Source organism: Musa acuminata, chromosome BXJ3-10 (genome assembly GCF_036884655.1).
Source record: "Musa acuminata AAA Group cultivar baxijiao chromosome BXJ3-10, Cavendish_Baxijiao_AAA, whole genome shotgun sequence".
Lineage (NCBI taxonomy): Eukaryota > Viridiplantae > Streptophyta > Magnoliopsida > Zingiberales > Musaceae > Musa > Musa acuminata.
The window spans coordinates 5,082,362-5,091,149 of NC_088358.1; the positions used below are offsets into that span (position 1 = coordinate 5,082,362).

The 8,788-nt window shown below is 33.9% G+C and overlaps 1 long non-coding RNA gene and 1 other non-coding gene across 2 annotated transcripts; both read left to right on the forward strand.

Annotated features, from left to right (window-relative positions):
• The first annotated feature begins 4,563 nt into the window (after positions 1–4,563).
• Positions 4,564–7,824, forward strand: LOC103999824 (uncharacterized). Its single transcript, XR_001975769.2, has 2 exons — positions 4,564–4,699; positions 7,498–7,824. It is a non-coding gene; the product is annotated as an uncharacterized LOC103999824 (long non-coding RNA).
• Positions 6,884–6,959, forward strand: LOC135652009 (small nucleolar RNA R160). The gene has a single exon (XR_010502025.1). It is a non-coding gene; the product is annotated as a small nucleolar RNA R160 (small nucleolar RNA).
• Positions 7,825–8,788: the final 964 nt, after the last annotated feature.

An 8,788-nucleotide genomic window follows, 5' to 3' on the forward strand; every position in this document is an offset into this window, starting at 1 on the left:
ATGGAGATCCAATACCCAATATGGCAAAATCCATTTGGAGTAAGTTTATAGGGGGGCTCTATAAATAGGAGGGAACCAAAGGGCCATGGGCTGGGTTCTTTTTAGCTGCCTCCTCTTATTCTCCTCTCTCTCTCTCTCTCTCTCTCTCTCTCGTCCTCATACTGTAGCCCCTATTTGGGGTGTGTGGATACCAAGAAGGGGCAACCCCTTCTTGATTGCGTGGTGCATGCAAGGAAGAGTTTTGGATAGTAATTTGAGGAGCGTCTTCACAGCTCCAACCGTGTGAATCACCACTAGAAAGAAGGGCATTTGAACTCCTTCATCTAATTCCACATATCTATAGGAATTTAGGGATATACGATCTCCCTAGGTAATTCTCTTACATGGGGTTTTTCGATTTCACCAGGTTTTACGCATCAATTTTTGCACGATAATAAAAAATCTTTTTTCTATGGGAATTCTGGGATTTTATTTTTTATCCTTCTGTTGTGCATGTGATGTCACCCTATAGTCAGGTTGCTTGTGCAAAATATTAGCTTTTAAATTACGGGTGTTGTGTTCAATCATGTTGAAACTATTTTACACGATTGTTCTGATTTTTTATCATAATTTTTAAATCTATGGTGCATTTTTTTTTACTGTTAGAAGGTATTTTAGAGAGGAGTTTGTTGACACACGAGGAAGAAAGGTTCTTAGAAGTTTCCAACGAAAAATTTAAATTTTTGGGGGCAATAAGAAGTTTTCAAGACATGCCAGCCATACCAGTCGGAATCTGGGGCATAGTGTCGCCGTTTAAAGTAAATGTAAGCTTTTTTAGCGGTAGCCCTCCCTAGGTGATGTGCTTTCTAAACCCATCTATGGAGCAATATCAATGGAGTTAATGCGACAAATCAACTCCTGTCCAAACCCCTCCGATAGCAATTGGAAGTCCCAGCTACTCGATCAGATGAGAGCAACAACAGTAGCTTCCTCAGATATGAGTAAAGGATTAACAAAAGTAGGTTATAAAAGAATAGGTAAGTATCACGGTTGATAGTTTGTAAACCATTTTCAATCAATTTAATAATACCAAGTCTAATTTGAATTAACACTTGCGTAAAAAGGCACCAACTTCAACTACCATGTTTAAAATCAGGAAGACAATGAATGACTATGCACCATAAGCTATTTTCTTTGTTAAGATAACGATGATGAATGCAGGACGCCGGTAGGGCATATTTAAATAGAGAAAGATCTTGAATGGAAAGACTCTCGTTATCTTTGGCATCGGTGACAATTGCCCAATTAAGAAGGTGAACATCTTTAGTATCAAAGATTATTCTCTTAAGAAAAATTTCTGATAAGGATTTCAGTTTTATGTAAGATAAAATCAAGCATCCAGTTGCGCTAATGGTATGTAAAGAAATAAAATTTTAAAATAGATTTGATTAATACTAGGCGGAAGAAATTATAAGAGATTGCTTGATACTATGCCAAGAAATTACTCCACTAGCCAACATATAAATGCAGTTCGAAATAGATTTTCTATTGTCTTAGCATTCAGCAAAATCGGAGTTAGAATACCCAATGATCTCCAAATGGTTTGATATCAGTATATGATCTTTTGTCTCTTTAAATATCTGATGACTTTTTTAGTTGTCTTCCAATGATCTATTCTATGATTGCTTAAGTATCTCCTAACACTCAAATAATATACTTTATATCTGGATGCGTACAAACTTGTATATACATTAGACTCTCTATAGCTGATGCATAAAGAAAGCCTATTATGACTGACTTTATAGGTAGAGTTAAACTTTATAGGAGTAAGCCTATTAAAATCAACAGCTCGAGAGAAAGTTGGATAAGAATCTAAGCCACCATAAGACGATAATGGATCATCTTGTCTTAACCAACATTTACCACAGAAGAAATTTGGAAGGAAAGTGTATGGTAGAAAGAGCTCTAAGAATGACATCCTCCATGAAAAGTTTTATCAAAATCGAGTTTGATTATAATTAAATGATTTTTGCTTTTAGAGGAGAACATAGTATGAGCAGCTTCTTAGGTAATTAAGATATTGTCATGCATTCGGAAGACATGCAGATTGATTGAATCTAATTAGATTTAAAGAAAATGGGTTTTAAGCGATTAGAAAGAACATTAGCAAGACTTCTATAATTCACGTTAGATAGAGCAATTGGTCAAATATGCATAACAGCAGTTGGACTTTTTAACCTTTAGAATGGAAGCGAGGAAAGTTTTAGCCCAACTCAATAGGATCTGGGCATATGCTGGTGAAACCAGTAGAAAACCTTAATAAAGGAAGGAGCAAGAGTGTCCCAATAAGCCTTTTAAAATTCACAACTGAAATCGTCATGCCCCGAACTTTTTCGAAGACCTAGAGATTGGATTACAGAGTGAATTTCTACGAGAGAAAAAGGTTTAACAAGCTAAGAGCTCTCAATGGAGGTTATACCTCGTAGGGTAGGCATTTGTGTTCATGAAGGAATCTAAGTGAGATGTATTTCAAAGTTCTGTGTAATGATGATAAAATAAAATCATAATATTATTGATATCCTGCGTTAGACTTTTGTTGGGTCTATTATGGCTCTAATAAAATTTTTATGATGATGATAGACCGAAAGTATTTGGCATTTTTATCACTATCATTGACCCAATAATATTTGGCTTTAGCCTATCATTTAAGATTTTTTTTATCATATTAAAGCTAATTAATAATTATAGAGGGAGCCCAAATGTTACGGTTGAGAATCAGTTCGTCGTATTATCACTCGGTATGCCCTTATGTATCAGTGATATATACCGATCTAATAAGAAACCAATATGTACGATACATCGATATGCCCCTATGTATCATGTGTGGATATGCTGACTTGGTATATACTATATTAAGAACTGATCCATATATCAGTACAAATTGATAAAGTGAACTATAGATCCAAGATAAGTAATCAAAACGTGAAGCTATTCAAAACTATATTATAGTCTACCAAAAGAATGCTTATTTCAATACAAAAAGACACCTCACAAAGGTTTTGATGAAATAGATCAAGAGGATTTGAGGAATCGGCAGGATGTATCTGGTTCGATTTGATAAGATTAAATCTCAGGATATTTAGACTAAAAGTTTTGAAAGCCAAACAAATTTAGTACCAACAATATTAGTGGTTTTAATCTGAAATTTAAGTGGTGAATGATCCAAAGATTAATCAAAAAACTAACCAAGCAGAATTACCAAAGATACCATCGAAGCGAATAGAAATACGTTTGCGATTATTACACCAAGTGTATTTATAATGGAAAAAACCCAAATCAATAAATTTCAGATTAAATCAGAATTTCTAACAAAAAGTTTAATTTGAACTCTACGACCACTAGATATATCACGACTATTCAAAATGGTGTTAAAATCACCAAAAACACACCACGAAAGATCAGAAAATTAAGAGCAGATAAGTTTGTCCATAAATTATTACGTAAGAGAATTGACGTAATTGTAACTTAATGGGAGAACACTATGATTAGTACATAGGAACAAAGCTATAGGAAAAGATGAAAAAAAGCCTTCTTATCATGTCAGGACATATTTTGAAAAGTGAGGCAAAAAAGAGGTGCCAGACTAATATTATAAACAAAACTTTTGAAAATACCCAAAAAGAGGGCTTTTCCCTTTAATTCGCCAAGAAAATATTATCGACAAAACTTGGACCGGTCATCTTCCAAGGGTATAAATTTTCCTCTAAAAGCAAAGAAGTTTTGCAGTAAATATGGTAAAGAAAAAATAACTATTGCCATAAAAACTTGAAACTGTATATTTTCGGTTTAAATCATTCAAATATGAGTTAATTATAGATTCTTCCTAATAGTTAGTTACTTTCGATCCTTAGTATTTAGAAAAATTAAATTGATATTTCTATAGTTTCATAAAAGTTAAATTGGTATTTCTATATTTAAAAAATAATTTTTTAGAGTATAAATAAATATACGATCGAAACATTAAGAGTGGCTAATTTGTTATAAGATTTTACATTTATAAACTAGAAAAGGACTCGACTATGCTTCCGCCTCTCGGACAGTTTGTACATTTTTCAATAAACAAGCTATAAGGCCCATTAGGCATGGGGGGTCAGAAATCTCGCCCGGTTATAAAACCTTTTAGGTTTGACCTCGTTCGCAATCGTAGTTAGGTTGTGATCGGGGATCGCATTATGGGCCTTTGCGACTGGTTTGGTTCTCTTTTCGATATCTTGATCTTTGGATTTTGACATTATTTTCTATTCTCTGATCCGAAAGGATTTAGTTTTGGATAGAAAAATTATACCATAAATGGCTCATTAAAAATAAAAAAAATTAGAAAATCATATCATCAAGTATATTAGCGGCCGCGCGCGAGCATAGACAGCACAGGCTAGGTTTTTAACATATTTACATTTTTACTCTCGAGGTTAGGATTTTTATCAAATTATAGTTTTACCCTTTACAAATTTTATAATTTCAATTTATGTCCATTATTACATATTTCTTACCCTTTTCTGTAAGCAGGCTATTATAAGGCCCGTTAGGCATGGGGAACGGAAACCCCACCCGGTTATAAAGCCCTAAAGGATCGACCTCGTTCGCAGCCGCAGTTAGGTTGTGATCGGGGATCGCATCGTGGGCCTCTGCGGCTGGTTTGGTTTCCCATTATTCTTCGATGGTTTGGTTCTCTTTCCGGTATCTTGATCTTTGGATTCTGGCATTCTTTTCTGTTCGCTGGAAGGATCTGGTTTTGGATAGAAAATTGGTAGTCGGGGCACTCTTAGTCGTTATTTTGCCTTCTGTGTTCTTCTTTTTGCCAATTCCTGCTTGTGATACTGATAAGCTTCGACGATCGTCAAAGGCAGAGAGTAGAAGAAAATAGAAGGGGAGGGGCACGGTTTCTCCCGATCTTATGTTCTTACCTTGGGTGTTAAGCTAGCTTTTTTATTTGTGCATTTAGTTTTTCTTAGTGATTGTAGATTTTCTTTTGCGGGTTCTTTTGGAGAAAATAAGGATATTATTTTGATTTCTTTTCTTGTTGTTTTCAGGTTTTGGAGAAAATAAGGATATTATATTAGGCAATCTTGTAAGGTTTGGCATACAATCTAAATGTGCTAATTTCGATGGCTTAGATTGAAAAGCCAATTGGTAACCTAAGTAACAATGTTTTCGGAATTAGCGTACCCTTTCTAATCCATCTTTGTCGATAGAGAGTTTGAGACAGCATGGAAGTGTGTGACATTGTTGCATCAGTCCATGCTCCCTAAAATTTTTCATGGGTGGTTCATCCTTCCTAGATAGCATTTTTTTCTAGTTCAGTGGTGACGAATGTTCAAAATATCTTATCTGAGATATTTTCTTAAATATGAACTGATAAGTTTGAAAAGGATGTTACCTTCTTAATAGTCCGTTAGAAGCTTATCCATTTTTCTATCTTAGTTGAGGTGTAGAACTATTCTTCTTGATGTAAATGTAGACCTAGACCTTTGACATGCTTTACAAAACATGAATTATATTGATCTCTGGCATCCATGTAACTTTTTCATTAACTTGATGTCATGAGCTCCCACATGAATTTAACTTCTACACATTATTAAATCGTATATTGGAAAATTTAGTAAATGTGCACTATTAGCCCCTTGCTGCTATTACGTTGGCTGCAAGGAAATGACGAGAAATTGGTATCAAGGTGCTATATTGATGAATTGGCAGAAGAAATATTGATTCATAGGTTGATGTAGTTACTTCATCCTGTGTAATTCTTTTGTCAAAATTGGTTTCATTCTTGATGCTATTTCTTTTTATAGATTCTATATACAGAAATTGAAGTTTGCTATTTTTTTTCTATGAATAATATTATCATATATATATACATATGTGTGTGTGTATCTCCTTATATATTCCCAAAAAGCATGGCTAAGTTTTTCTTTCAAACATTGAGTATTAGTATCACTTAAGCTTTCTCTTTGTCCTGATTGTTAAGATGCACATTTAAGCAATTTTCTTCAAAGACTGATAAAAGAGAATTAATGTGCATTTCCGTAATTTTGGGACTTTGTCATAATTACTTCAGTCACTCTGGTTTGTCTGCTTACAGACAGCTTGATGCTCTTTGCACCCTGAATTAGGGGTTTAATTGTTTAAAGTAATTGATAAATGTGTGACTGCAGCCCGACACAGGCATTTTAATTTTCTTTGTTATTCAGAATCACTTTGTGGACCTACAACTGGTTAGTCTGTGAATGCATATGACAATTACTTCTTAAGGATGGTTAAAAATTGCATTTCATAATTTACCATGGAATCTCTAGCTAATATCAATTATGCACACTGATAAGGATTTTTGTTGATCACTAGAATTACAACTTGCTCATAAGACAATGTAGTCTGTCTGTATCCTGCTTTGTGAGAAAAGCTTGGGAAAACCTATGGGTCGTCTCATAATTGATTTTGTTTCTTGCATCACCTTATGCACATGATATCCATGATTTGCCATGGCAAAGCAAAATGATGAGACTTGTTGATCTAAAGTAAATGTGGATAATAATACTGCAATTGTGATTGCTTCATATTGCCAGTTATTTTCTTGAATATGATGGTGGTGGATTTCGCAGAAAGATACCAAGAAAAATATCATTTCATGAGTCATTTTTTAGGTACAAATCCTCTAACTACTATTAACCACTAAAGAATTAATTTGTGTATTGGTAGAGACTTGCTTATGTTTTTGGCACGATCACCAACTCATTCGACAATTTTGCTTGCTTGTTGCCTTGTACGGTAAACATGATGATGTACTGTTAATTTATTTGGTTATAACATCACCTTACATAGAATTATATATTTCTTGGTTTGCTCACAAAGCAAAATGATGAGACTTGTTAATCCGAAGTTAATGTAGATAACACGACAATGGTCTTCAAAGTTCTCTGATTGCTTTAGACTCCTGCTTGGCCCTTGTTACATGGAAGCATTATGAATTTTATATAAAATTATTGTGGTGCAATCAAGCTGGGTTTTTAAACTTATTTTCACTCACATGCATGCTAAGAGCAAAAAGCATGTCGATGATGTATTCATTTCTACAAGCTATTGATGATACAGACTGTTTCTCCCTCCCGGAGTATTATTGTTTAGTCATCCTCACCAGTAATGCATCTATAGTGGAATGCTCCTCCATTACCCTCACAATGGCATTCTGGTTTAATTTTTTTGCGGCTTTTTTTTGCTGGTACAAGTTTTATATGTCTTTGGTTATTTATTCTTGTATATTGTTGGGTGCTTGGTGATATTTGTCGATACGAAGATTATAGAAGAAATATAATTATCTCGTAGGGTGATATTTAAGATTAAAATAGCTGCTAGCTCATTTGTGGGAAATGTTTATCTCAAGTTGTTGTTTCAATAAAAAAAAAATTATCTTATAAGTGTTGTGATTCCGAAAGTTTTATCTCACATTTTGCTTTGTGTTCTCAGACGAACGCATCATCGAATCAAAACAAGATTAAAGAGAAGGAAAAATCAAAGTATAATCAAATGAGGAAGGGTCCGAAACTGATCCAAATAAGAAAGGCAGCAGCGGCAGCCGGCTTTGTATGGCTCGAGGAAGCGCATATGGTGTAGAGGGAAGGGAACCCAACGATCGAGTGATGCGTGTGGTAGGGTTTCCATTTAGCTCTTATAAACGGATCGGATGCACGTGCCATTTCGAGGCTCTCGGCCTCGACAACCACCACTGATCTTTCTTTAAATATTGTTTGATATTAAAGTCTCCCTTCGCTAATAAATTGTTCATTTGTCTCCTCTTACCCTGCCATTTACACTTTATTAATTATATACTTTTTCTGCTCTCCTATTAAGCTATTAGAAAATGATCCTATCTATATATTACACTAACAAAATTAGTCAAACCAAATGCTAAGGAAGCACTTTTCTGCATTCAAGAAACGAATGAGCTATACTCATGGCAAAGTAGATGGGGGAATGAAATCGAATTGAACGGCCGGACCCCAGCTGACCCGCGGTTCAGCGATTGGATCGGAGCCAGGCTGGACCAACCAGTTTTCTGTCTGTCAACCAATGGGATTGTATGATGTTGCTCCAACCAATCCGACTCATTTTTAATGCATAATATATGTTAGAATTTGCCCTATAGACCAAATTTTCTAGAAAAGCCTCTACTTTTACCTTTTTTTTTTAAATTTTTCCTGCAGAACGTTCTTGTTTTCAGTCTTTTTTTTTCTTGATCGGAGTCCTTAATTTTCAAAACGATAAAAGTAATCTTTTTTTCTCCTTTTCAAATTCATTGAACCAAGACAAAACTTGAACCAGTCCGAAATAAATAATTTTGAATATAAATATTATTTTTAGACAAAATAATGGCACAATCACAACCTTTTAATTTCATCTTAAATCTATCAAAAATACAAAAAATAAAATTTTCAACCTTTTAAGAGAAGAATTAATCAAAATAAATTATTTTAAGTCCTAAAAATAGAAGAAAAAAATTAGTACAATATGACTTTACTAGGCATTTTCATTATTTCATAATTATTTTGATATTTTTGGATAAAAATATGCTTAACTTATATTTTAAAAAAAAAGGTTATGCTCTTTTTTTAATATGGCTCAAAAATAGTATAACTCAAGTTTTTTTTAAAAAAAAAAAATTCGATAAATATGTAAATGTTGCAAATTAACAAGGGTTTATTTTGACAAGTTTTGGGCGGAGTTACATTATTTTAGAGCTCAAAAAGAAGTGTAAATA